This window comes from Melospiza georgiana, chromosome Z (genome assembly GCF_028018845.1).
Source record: "Melospiza georgiana isolate bMelGeo1 chromosome Z, bMelGeo1.pri, whole genome shotgun sequence".
NCBI classification, from domain to species: Eukaryota; Metazoa; Chordata; class Aves; order Passeriformes; family Passerellidae; genus Melospiza; species Melospiza georgiana.
The window spans coordinates 38,541,988-38,551,302 of NC_080465.1; the positions used below are offsets into that span (position 1 = coordinate 38,541,988).

The 9,315-nt window shown below is 41.3% G+C and overlaps 1 protein-coding gene across 1 annotated transcript in view; it reads right to left on the reverse strand.

Moving 5' to 3' along the window:
- JAK2 (Janus kinase 2) overlaps positions 1 to 6,993 on the reverse strand; it is an 87,610-nt gene extending 80,617 nt beyond the window's left edge. The window contains exons 1-2 of the mRNA XM_058043821.1: positions 6,917 to 6,993; positions 6,227 to 6,287 (exon numbers count right to left, since the gene is read on the reverse strand). The gene's annotated coding sequence lies outside the window, so the exon portion shown is untranslated. The remainder of the gene's footprint in view (positions 1 to 6,226; positions 6,288 to 6,916) is intronic.
- Between the last annotated feature and the right edge of the window lie 2,322 nt (positions 6,994 to 9,315).

A 9,315-nucleotide genomic window follows, 5' to 3' on the forward strand; every position in this document is an offset into this window, starting at 1 on the left:
TTATGGCATGCAGATAATGTGTATCTGTAATATCAAGTCATGACAAACTTCAAATATCCTTCTAAAAAGTCTGACTAAAAAATATTATTTCACCACCCTGCATAGTTATAACAACTGCACAACCACATCACAGCATAACAAACTACAAGAAGAGACATCATGTATTATCAACCTACCAAAAATTTTTACATCAGGTTCAAAAGTTTGAAAAAATTATGTTAAAAAATTATTGAAAAAATTATGTTAAAAAATTATTGAAAAAAACACCATAAAAATTGCCAAATACTATGATCTCTTTCAAAAAAACAAAGTAAAAACATTTCTGCATTCCAAAGTGAATTTAAAATTCAGCTTTGTGGGTTCACTGGCAGAATTATTGATCAGTGTCATAATTTAGGAATAGTATTCCCAGTTTGGAACTCTCACTAAAAAGAAATCTTGGCTGTTCCCTCCATGTCCCCACTCCAGTGAAAAAAACAAAAGGCAGAAATTACAGGTTGATGTAAGAACAAGTTACTGGAAACAGCAATGAGATAAGAAAATGGACAGTAACAGCAACAGTATTAATAAGAGAAGTGTACAAAAGAGGGTGATTTACATGCAAACGCTCCCTAAAGACCCCAGGTTCCCTCTTCCCACCACACTTCTTCTTGACCTGATGCCACACCCTTCTTTCCAGAAGTGAAATCACCCTACTTCCAACAGGATGAAGTGTATGGTATAGAATAACAACCTAGACACTGCCACATGGGCCCAGGCTCTACCCCCTCACTGCTACTGCAGAAAAATTAACTCAGTCTTGGCTGAAACCAGGGCAATAAGATAGCAATCTCAGCAAGTGGCAGAGCTCTTTGGAAAGAAACCTGGAAAAAATACCAAAGCCCAAGAAAATTATGGCACGGCTCAAGAGTGCTGCAGTCTAAATATATCCTTCTAAACACTGCTTATACGTGTGCATCCCGTTGGTTGGCAAAGGCCATGAGAAACTTTCAGTGTCCTGTATGGTTTAAGCTGCTGTGGCTTCCAACTGCTGAAATATGAACAAGATCAGGTACACCTATGTATGTTACAATCACACATGCAACTACATTGCAAACCTAGCTTCAAATTCATTTGTTTCTGAGTGATTCTGGTGTAATCTCATTACACCTCGGCCAAATAAATTCTCTGGTTTATTTATTCTCCACTTTGATGTACACCTATTTCATCACACTGATTTTAGGTCTGCCAATGCATAACAATGAAAACTGAAGACTCCAGTTCATTTTCACACCCACTTTGCAAAGCACCTGTAAGTTTTACTAAGTTTTGCACTGTTGCTATCACAAACTTAAATCTAATATGCTTATCCCCAGCTTCTGCAAGCATGCTTATGAAATACTCGCTGAAATTCAGTATATGTCCATCTTCCTCGCAATGTCCAAAACATGGTTTTAGTGGGCTAGTCTCCAATTTTAGGGAAGAGAAGATACATAGGAATAGAATGCCCTAATGTTACCTTGAAATCACCTTTAACTGAAGAAGCCAGGTTAGGAGAAAAGCAGCCAGAAGTACATTTTCACAAGCTCCCTGACAGAGAGCACAGTTACAAAGGTTTATGAAAACCCAGGTATGCGGCAATTAAAAGATAACCGTGCACCTATTTACACAGTTGTTAGAGTAGTTCCAAAGTCTGTCTTTTGGGAGCCAGCCGTTGGATTGACACAAGCTTTACTGCCCACAGCTGAGGATCTGGGTCTTATGCAATCCAGTGCCCTCCAATTCCACTGGGAACCCAACATTTCTTTTGTAGCTCAGTCCATCTTTGGGGTTATCCAGGATGCGATTACACAACATTTTCTCTGACACTGCAAGCCAGCTTAAGAAGTTTTCCTGTCCGCTCCCTTTCCCTCATGCCACTTGTTCCAAATGAGACAAAAAAAATTAATTTTAACTTAGGTCACTTGTGATACAGTTTATAGCACAGACCTATAAAAAGCTGTTGTGTTTACACAACCGAGGAAACAGCAGATTCCAGTGTTTGTGAGAGGCTAAGGAAAGAAAAGTCTTGAGAACAAAGACAGCTTAAGAGAACAGTTAATACACATGATAAAACTACAACTCCACCTTATTCTTAGATCTTTGTGACTTCATGGTTTGTAATTCTCTCTCTATAGTTTATAAACCTCTCTTTCATTAGGAATTAATGTTTGTTTTCCAACTGTCTTTGTCCTCAAATGGTCTTGCATTAGTCTCCCAGTCAAATTTTACCTAATACATAACCCAAACATCACCTGCAACCCATACCTCCATATCGGAATCCATGAAAGCAATCCCATCATTTCATTTTGAAATTAAAAGGCCTCCCAATCTAAATGCACTTGAATATCTGAGGCCTCTAAAGACTGTTTGATAAGTACAGGTACCAAATGAACTGTATGTTTATGTATCAACACTGGATATTTAGAAGGCAAAGGTTTCTTACTTTAGAAATATCTGACAGTACTAGAAACCCAAACCATATCCAGTATTATGAAATAATGAATAGTGATGAACATTTTTGTGACAACTATGAAATCCTTGCAGTCAAACAAGACTAACAGATATCAGAGATGGAAAATACTCATTTAAAGCATACCAAACCTGTACGCTAACACTATTCCTCTAACATATTATCCACTCACCAAAAAAACTCTCAAAATTCTTGCACAGTTTCTGGTAAACAGGATGATAGAGACTGTGCAAAAAAGGTCTAAAAAACTGATTAAAACTAATTTGATAGTTACTCTCACTAAATACTACAAAAAATGAATCCTTGAGACCAGTGAATTCACATAAAGAAGCATTTTAAAAGTTTTAATTGTACATGCTAATAACTTTAATCACAACACTTTGAACATGTATAATAAATCCATTTAATTAAAACATCTGTAAAAGACTTTCTTAAGTCCTGAAATATACTGCAGCTGCTCAAGCACATAAGTAGAATGATAAAGGTAATACCAGCTAAATCAGCTCCACTGACCTGTCGATAAAAAACCTTACACTATGAACAACACATAGATTAAGAACTGGGGTAAACATCAGAAAAGATCCCACGTGGGGCTGCATGCAGAGCAAGAAATACCACACCATACACATTTATGCAAGCATATAAGCACTTTCAAAGTCCTAGCCTAAAAACAACTTTGGTGATAACCGGCTTACATGAGACTTGAGCAGGATCAAAACTGAGAGCTAGCCAAGCAAAAAAAACAAAAGACAGATAACATCTGATGTCAACAAACATAAAATAATATACCCCTGAAAAAAAACTTGCAGTTATTCGCACGTGACATTACATTTAAAGCCAAATGTAAGCAGATAAACAAAACAACCACTCACAGGATGTGCAGCTCAGCAGAATCTCTGCTTAATACAGGCACACAAGAGACAAGAAAAAGTGCTCTGATGAAGAGAGGAAAGGTATTGAAAACATTCTCAATTCACCTGGAATATTGTCTTTTTTGACATTGTAAAAAACACAGAAAAACAGAATTAGTTCATAGATTTGTATGAGCTGTGAACAAATACTAAAGACTCTAAGAAAAAAGAAAATGCACACATTTACCCCTCTTCCCCCACCCCTGCAAAAAAAAGCACCACACAAAACCAGAAGAAAACCAAGAAGACAGAAAATTTAAGCAGCAAGAGTACACTTCCCTTCCTAATACAAGGAAATGTGCAACCATGATTAAAAAGCAAACTACTAACAACAAAAGGAACCACATAATGCTGCTGTGGAAGTCATTGTCAAAGACAGATGCAGAGAAAACTCACCTCAGAAAGGGACAATGTTTCTATTGATTTTAAATCAATAGGTGCCTGCACCAGACTAGACAGGTTTTTTTCTACAAATCAGATTTAAAGATTTAGCTTTGACTGTGCGAAACAGTAACTACATAACCAAAATTAGATGGACAACTGCCTTCTAGGCAAGTCATTCTACATAACACATGGGGGTCACCATTGTCCACGTGAACCAGACCTCTCTGCATCCAGTATTGCATAAACCACAGAGCTTGACATTTGCGTGAGGCACCACCCTCTCCCTCTGAGCATCTTACAGGTTGCAACTGACAGTGACAACCTACCTTACACTTGTACCTTGTCGCTGTCACTGTACGGTCGCGCACAATCAATTCAAGTGAGACATACGATCTACTCTCTAGATGAGCACAGTATGCAGCAGAAAGCATCCATGTGTATGCAGCAAATAAAAATGGATCACCATTCCTTCAGCAGAACTACAACAAAGAAGCTTCTTTGTATATTCACATTTTTGTACAGTTTTTCACATCTGCAGGAAGACTGATCTATCTCACAGAATAATTTTAAAATGCCATATTCAGAAATTCAAGAAAGCTCCTCGTTCACCTTTTGATAAAGAAATTGTAAGTGAAACAAGTTAAAGAAATACAAACGTAAGCATGAGCTCAAATGTTGACTCAGATCACGTTAGTATTACTCATATTAGTCATCTTACTGGCCTCTTGCTGAGAACCCCATGGGACACATGAATACATAGAGAACCCACCAAAATCAGTGCACAGCCAGGGTCAGAGGTTTTGAAACAGCATCTCTATTAAGTCAAATGAAAAAATATAACTCTGTGCTTGCCTAATGACAGGGATAACATTTGCATGCAAGCCTAGGTAAAAAGTAGCAGGTGTGTTACAAGAAAAATGCTAGCCTGTAACAGAACCAGAGCACTAGGACAGGATAATTCGGGTTGAAAGGCACTGCAGGAGGTCAGCTAGTTCAACCCCCTACTTAAAGTTCCAGTTACTTTTCTAAAAAAAGCCACCAGATTTTGGTTGCCTTTTTCCAGTTGTTTTTTTTATTTTTAGAATAACATTTTTTAGAACAAATACTTATTTTATTATTGCATGGTCAATTCTGTTAACTGCTTTTTAATTGCAAGTTTGTAACTTTTGATACTCTTCTATTCATAATGAACGCCATTTAATTACTGCCTCTGTTTAATACTACTACATTTCTGAGTTGTGTTTATTTCCCTTTTAAGGCTCTTTCAGATGGGATCTCAGGTTATTTCTTGTAACTGCAAACATTGTCACTTAGCTTTTGTTTACATAAGTCATACTGTAAAAATGTCCCAAAGCTGAAATAAAAAGAGACCAATGGCAAAGCAACAACCTCATTCACCAATTGCTTTTCTCCTAACTTCAGAAAGATGATGCCACTGCTGGTACAACATGACAGTAACACTCACTTTAGTGCTGCTCTGTGGGGTCATGCATAACACTACCTCCACATAGTTTGGAAATGGTTATTCTACAGAGATTTCAACTTTTTATTAGCCTAACCATAATTTTGAACAGCTACAAGTAAAAAGCAGTAGCAACCTCCTTTCATTTTCCATTCTGCAGTTCTAGTCAGTCTGATTCAACCAACAAGGATGTTGGACCATTTTCTGCATTCCATGTACTTCTTACTCATTACAACTTCCCCTCCCGGCAGCAAATACTCCTTCCCCATGTTGCTGTCATTGGTGCTTACAAAAAATGAAAATCTGCAAATAGGTCAAATTTAGTCTTCTCTGGAACGTCCACCACAGCTTAAAATCCCTGCTATTTCATACAATAATACCGAAGTTTTTAGTTCAAGAGTCTAGACTTACACCATGTAAGTCACTCAGGATGCATTCTCATCAAGCAGAACACAATAGTGGCTACTGTATTCCTACTGAATCCTTAAATTACTGCCACAAACTCTAAAAAGGGAAGAAAAGTGTGCATGCCCAAAGAACATCACTACAGTATTAGCACCATATCAGTTATGAAGACTGAGATGCAGGGAAGGAAAAGAAAGTTAATCCATAAAACTGATCCAAAATACCTTTAAGTGTGCACAGAGTCTCTCTATGGTCATCTATCAATGCTGATTTTCCATAAAATAGAAACTTAAGAAATACTTTTCTCTCACCTACTTACATATATGTTACATTTAATTAGTAACAGAACAAATTAAGAGATAATAAATTGGTAAGCTTTACAGAGCTAAGATGTCAGAAACAATGATCACAAAGCAAATAATCTCAAGTACAGAATTACACTCAAAATTGTCAATAGCCATTACAATCTTCCCAATTAAGTTTTCTTCTGTACAGCAACCAGAAGGAATACAGTCAGCAATTCCCAGCATAAAACCATTTATGAATAACCAAAGGAAGGTGTTATTTTCTCACCTGTCGCTGACTGCAGAAGTGAAAAATTTGAAGACAATGCCACAATCAGGTTCTAATTAGACTTCAGTCGCAAAAAAAAAAAAAAAAAAAAAAAAAAAAAAAAAAAAAAAAAAAAAAAAAAAAAAAAAAAGAGAAAAAGAAAAGGAAAAAAAATCTGAGGAAGTTTTATCTGAAATTCTTTTCTTAAAAGAAAAATTATCTTCTGCAAATTAATCAAATCAATTAATTCACAACCCACACCTAACGGAACACTTCCCCACGCAGAAGCAAATTCAATAGACACTTACAGAGAAAAACCACAAGTGTGGTTTTTCGTGACTGTTTGCCCTCCTTCTGCGAAGAGATTTTTTTTTTAACGGCACAAATAAGTATTCGCGAGGAAGTTCTCCCGCAACACACGGCACCTCCGCCGGGGAGGCGCGGCAGCCACCCTTCCAGCTTCCCCGCCGCCCAGGTCGGCCCCGGCCCGCCCCCCGGGAGCCCTGTTTACGGAGGGGGAGGAAGCCAGCGCAGTGCCCCGCTCACAGCGCCCGGCGGGCAGGGTCTCCCGCCCCCCGAGCGCCCGCCCGCCCCCGCCCGACGGGGCTGAGCCCCCGCCGGCGGGACAGGGCTCGGGACACGGCGGTGCAGCCGCCACCCCGGCCACCCGCTGGGCCCCGCCGGCGGGCGGGCGCTGCCGGCCCCACTCACCGCGGCCGTGGCTGTGCAGCGCGGCGCGCAGGCAGCGTCCCGCCCGCTCCCTGCCCATGCACGGCGGCGCCGGCCGGGGGACGCGGCGGCAGCTCCGCGCCGACCCGCGCTCTGGCCGCTGCCTCCGGCTGGGCGGCGCTCCCGCCGCTCACGTCATCGCGCGGCTGTGGGCGGGGCGGGTCCCGCCGCGCTGCCCCGCCGAGGCGCGGCCGCTCCGGCGGGGCTCGCCTTGTCCCTCGGCCCGCGGGGACGCCGTGCGGCCGCAGGGCGGGCGGCGCGCAGCTCTGCCGTGCAGGCGGCAGCCCCCTCATCGCAGAATCGCAGCACGCTCTGAGTTGGAAAGGGCGAGGGACCCACGTGGGTCATCGCGTCCAGGTCTTGGCCCTACACACAGTACCATCCCCGCGAGCCGCGTATGTGCTTGAGATCGAAACTCATCTGCAGCTCTGTCAGGTTCCGTCGGCACTAGAGAGGGCACCAGGGTTTTGTCGGTGCGAGTAGCGGAACCGCTGCCGAGCAGGCGAGCGCTGCTGTTTGCCCCCGCTGCCTGCTCGACAGTCGGTGTGGGCAGCGAGGGCTTCTCCTGTCTGCCACAGGTCTCCGTGTGTGGGAGCGCGACCAGGTGAAAGCTGGAGGGCTTGGGACCAGCACCGGCAGGGACAGATCTGGCCTTGTTCAGCCATGGCAAACAAGCAGTGCGTCCTTGCTGCGGTCTGACTGCACAGTAGTTAGTGTGTTAGCTGGGCCAAAGAAAAAAAAAATGTACGGTTGTTTTTTAAGCAGAGTGTGTGTGTGTGTGTGTGTGTGTGTGTGTGTGTGCGCGCGCGCTAGTTCTGTCCCACCTCTTGGGATTTATTGCACAGTTCTGACTTCTGAAATGCACACTTTTCTGTCACTTCCTGTTTCCGATGAGTTTGTTCCTTGTTTTCTTGTCCTTGCCTAGTAAACATGCTTCACCTGAAGGCTCAGGAACTGGGTTGTCTGCTAGACAAAGGATAAACACAAGCTGGGACAGGGAAGAACTAAAAAGCCATGTAAAAGTTTGATGGTTGATGAGTCTCAGATGCGTGCTAATAGACTCACGCTCGTGACATTGTTGTTTTCAAAGAAGGCTGTTATGGGTCAACTAGCAATTTGGCACTGTTAAAATGTAATTCTTTAAGGACAATCTTACTTTGTCATGTCATTTCTATGATGTGATGCATGTTCTTTTGCTCTGTACAGAAGAGTATGCCCATGTGCTATAACATCATCCCAGAGGTCTCATGTCCTTTAAGGGCAAGATCTAGGCCATTTCAGAACTGGAAATTATATCGGTGGTTATGTTGCTTTGTTTTTATTGAATGTGCAGTGTAAAGAATACCTGGTGATTTTGAAATAAAGTCAATTACAGCATGTTGTCTTCGATAACATCTAGTCCTTCATCTCAAATAAAGTTTCTGTGGTATTACATTCTCTAATAATTTGCTTTTCATGTTTAACGTCTCTCCTTAGTTTGCAGTGTGGAAAACTCACACAAACATGCTGCAGCGACACTGGAAACTTCTTTGAAGCAGAGAAAATAAAGAAACCCCAAAATAAAAATATTCTGATGCCTCCTAAACATAATTACCTAATATGCTACTGACATCCAGACCGCTCAAAAGATAAGGAGAGTAGTGTACTACATTGGTTCTGCTCACTGCATGACATAAAACTTTGTCCATCAAGATTTCTGTGGACAGACCCCTGCAAATGCAAAAAATTTGACTTAAATAGATGACAAATCCTTATATTGTTAAGTTTCAGTGGTTTGTCAGGGTCAGGTGTAGTTGGAACTGCAAAATTTCTCAGCTTCTGGAGTGATAAAGCACGCCATCACTTGCTTAGATTTTGAAAGTCCAATCTGTGTTAGGACTCCAAACTTTATAGCTTATCTAGTGATATCTGGTACTTTTGTTCGTCTTCTATTATAATTAAGCATGTTTTAGTATAACATAGCAAGAAACAGAATTGTCCTATGAAGTGTCCTTTTTCTCTGATCTATTCAGCACTGTTCATTACTTTTCATCGGAGTTCTTGCTGCTATATCAATTTTCAACAAATCCTTTAAAAGGCATCTGCACTCAAAAACTGTGAACATCTCAGGTCTGCATCTAACTGCCATTTAAGCACACCCTTCCCTTTCTAAATGATCATACAGTGTCCATACATTTGCATGTTAGTATGCTTGGAGACCAGTGTCAGTCTGTGGCAGGGAGCTGAATTACCGTTTTAGCTCCACACTGTTCACACATTTCATTTTGTGTGTTCACACTCTGTGAATACCCTTGTGTGTAGGGCGTAGTAACACAGGCATAGCCACAGAATCCAAACACATGGGTTCTAAACAATAAACTTAGTAAACATATGCCCAAATA